This window comes from Pteropus alecto, unplaced genomic scaffold (assembly GCF_000325575.1).
Source record: "Pteropus alecto unplaced genomic scaffold, ASM32557v1 scaffold199, whole genome shotgun sequence".
In the NCBI taxonomy this organism is placed as follows: Eukaryota; Metazoa; Chordata; class Mammalia; order Chiroptera; family Pteropodidae; genus Pteropus; species Pteropus alecto.
The window spans coordinates 475,899-483,249 of record NW_006442489.1 but is presented as its reverse complement, the minus strand read 5'-3'; the positions used below and the strand labels follow the sequence as shown (position 1 = coordinate 483,249).

General features: G+C 35.8%; 1 long non-coding RNA gene across 1 annotated transcript; it reads right to left on the bottom strand.

Annotated features, from left to right (window-relative positions):
* Positions 1-2,730: 2,730 nt before the first annotated feature.
* Positions 2,731-5,867, bottom strand: LOC107196364. Its single transcript, XR_001517761.2, has 3 exons — positions 5,791-5,867; positions 3,596-3,753; positions 2,731-2,868 (listed from the first exon to the last, which is right to left on the bottom strand). It is a non-coding gene; the product is annotated as an uncharacterized LOC107196364 (long non-coding RNA).
* Positions 5,868-7,351: the final 1,484 nt, after the last annotated feature.

Sequence of the window (7,351 nt, the reverse complement as noted above, 5' to 3'; positions counted from 1 at the left end):
GTAGTTTATGTGTTTCTAGGAAGTTGTCCATTTCAACTAGGTAATCTAATTTGTTAGCATATAATTGTTCATAGTATTTTATTATAATCTTTTTTATTTCTGATTTTAATAATTAAGTTTCTTAGTAGTCTACTAAAGGTTGGTCAATTTTGTTGATGTTTTTAAAAAACCACCTTTTGGTTTTGTTGATTTTCTCTGTTGTTTTCTATTCTCCATTTTACTTATCTCCACTATAATCTTTATTATTTCCTTCCTTTTTCTATCTTTATGTTTAGTTTGTTCTTTCTAGTTCCTGTGGTAAATTTAGGTTATTAATTTTTATATCTTTCTTCTTTTTTAATATAAGCATTTAGTTATGAATTTCCCTCTGAGCATTGTTTTTGCTGCATCCCATGTTTTAGTATGTTGTGTTTTGTTTTCATTTATGTCAAATATTTTCTAATTTTCCAGTGATTTCTTCTTCGACCCATTGACTGTGTTTTGTTTGATTTCCTCATATTTGTGGATTTTTCAGTCTTTCTTCTGTTTTTGAATTCTAGTTTCATTCCATTGTGGTCAGAGAGTTACTTTGTATAATTTAAATCTTTTAAAATTTATTGACCCTTGTTTTGTGGCCCAACATGTTAACTATCCTAGAAAATATTTCCTGTGCACTTAAGAAAAATGTGTATTCTTCTGTTATTGAATTAAATGTTCTACATATGTGTTAGAATTAGGTGATTTATACTATTATCCTCTACTTATTGCTCTTCTGTCTAGTTGTTTTATTCATTTTTGACAGTGTAGTATTGAAATTGTCTCTATTTTCCCTGTTAATTCTCTAAATTTTTGTTTTGTACATTGTGGGACTCTGTTACTACATGCATATATGTTTTAAATTGTTATATCATCTTGATAGATTGACTCTTATCAATATATAATGTTCTTCTTTGCTCTTCTAACAATTTTTGACTTACAGTCTGTATTGTCTGTGATTAGTATAGCCACTTCAACTCTCTTTTGGTTATTGTTTGTATGGAATGTCTTTTTCCACCCTTTCACTTTCAACCTTTTTGTATCTTTGGACTAAAGTGAGTCTCTTATGGACAGCTTATGGTTGTATCAGTTATTTGTGCATTCTTTTAATCTCTGCATTTTATTCGAAGAGTTTAGAGTCATTTACATTTAAAGTAGTTATTTTTAAGGAAGGATTTACTTCTGCCATTTTGTGATTTGTTTTCTACATGTCATTTATTTATTTTGTTCATCCATTTCTATATGGCTACCTTCTTCTGTGCTTAATTGATCTTTTATACAATACTGTTTTTATTTCTTTTTCTGTATATTATTTAGTTATTTTCTTTATGCTTGCTTTGGGGATTATAATTCACATCTTAAACTAATAATCTATGAATTGATACCAACTTAGTGTCAATGATATCCAAAAACTCCGTTCCCATACAACGTCACCTTGACTCCTTTATGTTATTTTCATAAATTACATCTTTATATAGTGTGCCCAATAATACAAATTTATAATGATTGTTTTACGTATTTATCTTTTAAATCATATAGAAAAAGTTACAAATCAAAAACACAATAATACTGGCTTTTATGTTTACTTATGTACTTACATTTACCAGTGATCTTTATTTCTTCATGCTGCTTTGAGTTACTGTTTAGTGTCCTCAAACCACCTGGCTTTACAACTGCTCAGATGTCTGCTTCCATCAATGTAATTGGCTCACCTTACTTTCTATCTGTAATTCTCATAGCACTTAGCCTGGTGCCTTGCTGAGTGAATCGGGTTCACTTATGGTTCACAGTAAACAATGAGGTGAAGGAAATGCCTAACTATTCAGGGTATTTTATTTTCATTATTCCCAATGCTTCATTCACCTTGTATATTCCACATATGTATGTTCAAAACATAAAAGACTTGCTTGGCCAGTGGAAACAAAGGTGCACGAGTGGTCTCAAAGCTTAGTGACTGTTTTTGGTATGCCAGGTTGTAATTAAAAATAAAAATAAACACTTAGGTTGGGGTCTGTCTTTCGAGAGACAATTTGAAAACAGAAAATATTTAAAAGGTTTGAGTGGCATCATCATCATCAGTTTGATTAATAAAATGATTAGTCTTGTTTCTGATAAGGCTGCACTAGAGAATATAGCTTTGATTTGCAGCCACAGCTGTGCCTCCTAAGTCCACATCTTAGTAAGAGATGCCTACTGGGCACTTGGCATGAACCACATACATGGAGAATATCTGCCTCAAGTGTGCCAAGCCCCTGAGGTGGGGGCAGTGGGAACCTCCAGATCAGCATCTAGAAATCAGGCCTGTGCCCTGGTCTATTCGTATTTGCCACACACAAGCAGGAAAAGGCAAACATGATTTCAGCTGGGAGACACGCAAGTCCTAAAGCAGAGTTAGAATTACTAAAACCTCCTCAAGGATTAAGTTTCTAACTCTCATTTAAAACTAATCTAATTCATGTGAAATTTTAAACTAAAGAGAAAAAAATATTAACGTGGGATATACTAAAACACAATCTTTCCATATTGTTGAAAAAAGAATTTCCACTTTTCTTAACCAAATTTTGCCTTTATCTAAGTCTATAAAACGGCTGGATTACCTTAAAGGAAGAGATTGGGTTCAGTTTCTAGATCTGTGGAGTAATCACTGTACCTACTGAGCAGGAATCGTTTTCAGGCCATTTCTTACCTTGATCCAATGACATCAAAAAGATGCTGCCAGTGATCGTTAATTTCGTTGAGCTTGTCATCGATCTCAGCTGCTCTTGTCTTGCTGCTGGCCTTGATCAACTGGTCACCCATCTGCTTTAATTGTAACTTGCTTTCACTGAACAAGTTTATTTCTTCCATGCAGTCCTGGCAAAGGCGCCAAAACGCAAAGCTTCAATTACTACCAAAATTCATTTCTTTGCCAGGCACAAATATACCGTTGCCTCTTGAAACTTTAAAAATGAAAAAATTTCTCACACTTGTTAATACAAGTCTTCAGTGTGTAGCTGACTAGTCAGCGCCCACTTGGCACATGTGTAATACAGAAGGAAGCAGTTACTTTCTTGATTCGACAGCCTTGTTTTTCCCCTCACAGGTTTCTTCTAATCTAAGCTACTTGAGAGTTGAGGACAACTGAGTATAATTAATTAGCCTAACATCAGTAAGAGTTTTTCTGAAGTTTAACTGAGTGGCAAGAATGTTCTTTCTACTTTCCCCATGGGGACTAGTGACATTTGCCAAGGGCAGCTCCCTAACAAAGACACCTGGAGAAGCCATAACTCACCTGGGATGTGAACTGATGCTTAAGGAGATGCTGACCCCTTCTCTGGTCAGACTTCCAGAGAGAAGGTAACCCCTCTCAGCACACAGCACCATGCCCACCTAGAATGACCCCACACCTTCCATCTCTCTAGAATCCTCACTTACCAGCTCTTCTCTGAGAAGAGACAGAAATAGTGAGAAAGTTCCTTCAAATTTCTAAAATGTTGTTGGAAACACACCTATAACATTATGCCGCTCTGAGCCCGGGCCTGAGGAGGGCATTGGATTCCGCGGTAGATGTAACTGTACCCATGGGGGTATTCCTGCTTACCTTCTGTAACTTCTCAATCATTTCTTCAATACTAATATCTGCTGCCTGCAGAACTTTGTTTTCCATCTGCACCAGCCACACACACAACTCTTTATTTTTTTCATTGAACACAATCCATGAATTGAGTCGTCTTCAATCTCCTGTTTGCGTACAGACACCTGGAAACAAAAATGCATTTGGCAGCTGAGAACAGGCAGGAAGGAAAGCATTTTCCTTCCCCTCCCCCCATCAAAAGGACTATGAATTTCATTCATTTTAATCAGTAGCCCTATAGACTGAAAGTACTACGTTTTTGCCTCTTAAACTCCTAAAGTTTAACATCAACGGAAGTTTCTTACTCCTTTGATAAATGTCATAAAAAGCAACAAAATAAAGATTGCTCCTGAATTGTAACTGACCAAAAAGATCCAGTTTTATCCAATATCATCAGGTATATTAAAAATTAGAAACAGGAAAGGTTAAATGAATATATTAAGCATCACCCAAATTTCTTCTGTTCCTTGTTCTTAATATACATTTACTAACTGCTTGCTACATGCTAATTTATAACTTTATGACCCAAATCCTTTCCCTTTTAAAAAACATCTTTATAGCTACTTAAGGCCAACATCCTGCCTATTTAATTTAAAATCTATATTACAGATCACAGTATAAACCTAACATTTCTAAGCAAATGGACCACAAAAATCAAAATCATTTAAATATTCTAGTGTTGTAGTTCAGAACAAAAAAAGTAAAATAAGATTAAAAAATGCACATCACTCATCAATTCACCTTCCCATCATGTACTATAGCTCTGGATAGAAATCATGGCAATGGGACCAAATAATGGTCTGCAGCAAGCAGGATGACCCCAAAATACACAGTGCTCCATTATGCATAAACAACACCTAAGCTGACATTGGCGAAGGGTCTTCCTCCTTAAAGGATTCAAATCTGATACGTCAATAAATATAAAGAATGCAGATCTGACTTTCTAAATGTACAAAAGTCTTCTCAGGTCTTAAAAATCTTTAGACTCTTAAAGTTAAAAGGGATAGCTAAGAGTCCTTTTGGCAAAAGTTTTAATACCTCACTTTATCAATGGTGAGACAAAGGTTTAGTTCCCAGAGATTTTCCTGTTATGTACAAAAAAACCCTCTGCTCTTCTCAGACTGAGGAGAAAATGTCTAATGTAGGGACACTCACCCAGCCAAATGTGCTAAGAAAGTGAAAAGAACGATACCCGCCCCAAACAAGTTTTGTGTTTCTGCTCCTCAGGGCATCTCAGCTTCAAAAAATCCTGGCCTTTTGCACAGAGTCATTTTCATAATGGTAATAATAATCGAGAACATCTGGGCACCAGTCTTTGCTGCTTAACTTTTAGGATACTTTTCACATTTTCTATTATATAAAAATTGAATGAAAATTTATAAAAGACATTCAAAAGTAGAGTACATTGCGAATACTAAAACCCAGAAGGAAGAATGTTTTTATTTTATTAAAATGCATTCGAAAAGTGTCTGAATTCCAACTCTTAATACATCTATTCTTAATTCACAAAAATGAGATTAAGGAATTTATTTTTCTTAGAATTCTTAAAACAAAGATCTATTAGCACTCTTTAATTCCACCCCGATCTTATCACAAACACTTCCTGTAGAATACCCTGATCACAGTGAGCTGCTGAGATACTAAATGTAGCAGTTAATCAGTTCTTTTACAGTTCTAAAAGAACAGCTACTTGAAATAAATATTGGGTTGCAAGTCAATGCAGAGTTTTCGGATAAAGTGCCCCCGTGCAGGCATAAGTACGACTCCTGCTGTCTGTGGGGCACCAAAGAGATGCTGCTGAGATTCTGCTCTGGACAAGATCTCTGCAAGTCCTGATTCTAATATTCCGATTAGTACTCGACTCCTACACAAGACAGAGAGCAGAGCCCACACAACTGTTCACAATTGCAATCTCTCCTTCCCTAGATGATTTTTTAAAAAGCTCATTAAAAATGTGCAAAGTCCCAGCACTGAGTGCTGGAGAAACAAAGGGTCAAATCTGAAACCACGTTGCTGCTGTCTAAAGGCACAGCAGCTGGCCTGGGCGCCAACTGAAAAAGGCCTCCAGTTCAGTGAAATTAAGCTCTTTTCTACTTTGTCTGGCCTTTGGAGACATTTCAATAAACTCCACAACAGCCATGCCCTGCAGTTAACTGACTCACTCTTAAGCAGAGGTCCTCCCATTGTCTGTGCAAATGCTCTTATTTGCTCCTTCAAAACCATCACGTCCTCCACAAGATGCTGCTGAGCTAAGTAGGTCTTCATAGTGTGAAGTTCTTTGAAGTTCTGAGTCCAGTTACCCAAAGACTTATCTAGTTCCTGCGTTTAAACACAAGAAGGGGGAGTGAAAAAAAACTCAAACCTTTAACTCAAGCTGCTGTTGTTTCCAAACCTGGAGGCTAATCCTTTGATTGGACTCTGGGGGAGGGGAGACCAGGAAAGGGGGCGGGATTCTCTGAATGAGAAACGGCCCAGGGTGAGCGTCTGCAGTTGTGGTTGGCCAGTTCTTCGCCACCTTTTTCTCAAAAAGAAAACTCTTTTCCACCTTCATTTTCATTTCCTCAGGTAGTTCAGTTTTTTATATAATTCCATTTTAAAGTCCTGTAGATGTTTATTTGGAGGAAAGCAACAATCACACACATACACAATTCTGAAACTCTATTACAGAAATGTATAAAGTGTGACTTCTCATTTTTAAAAACACCTAGGAAATGCATTGTTGCTACTGCGGCAATCATATAATAACAGCTTCCGTTCAAAGGGAAATATTTTGGTTAACTTTCAAAAAACAAGTTAAATATAATGAAAGAAAAAATAAATTGTTCCCTAATAATTGGCAGAGATTAGCAGACAATTTCCTTTGGCCCTGAATACGTTTACTTTTTAAAATGAAGTGTCTGTCAAATTTAAACTTTTTTAATTCTTAGAACTTAATCACGAAGGTTACTTTTACAACAGGGGAGGTAAAAGGAAAAAGCCAGAATACTCAGGAGTCATCTGGATTTTTACTTTGCTCACAATTCATACTTCGGCACATTTGAAGGGTCTCCATTCACACATATCTATTGGAATCTGAAAGAAGAGACTATTTCATTTACATCAGAAATAAAACTGAGCAGTGGTAACAATAAAACTGTGTTAATTCTGATTGATTTTCAGAGTTCTAAAAGCTACAGTTGCAAGATTTCATAACTTGCTGACAAAAATTTACATTTAATAACTCAGTCTAGAGAATTCTTTTTTAAGGTTGCAGGGAAATTAAGAAATAATATCTTTATCAGAAATCCCCACTTTAAGTTTTTGTTACCTAGTTTTGGCCTTATGATTCTAGTAAAGTGGATGACTGCGGATTCTGGTGTGGAACACTTAATTAGGTACATAATATAAAGGCGGTCACTCATAAGTGGAGGTATACCACTCACTGACTGAAAACTAGAGGAGACCCAAAGACAACAGCTTCATATAATGTTTCTCTGCTCAGTGATGCTGACTCAGATGCCTGCCCAGTAGGGAGGCGTGTTTAAGTTATCCACAGCCAAGTTTAAATCAATTTGGTTTGGAAATTTGGTTTCCTCCTATAACTGAAAGGATAATTAACAGGTATAAAATTTTTGGATATAGGCATTTTTATGATTCTTAACCAATATTACCAAAATGTGTCCTCAAAAGAATGACTCCACGTACCTTTTGGTGTTGAGTTTCATGTATTTTGGAGGCAAATAT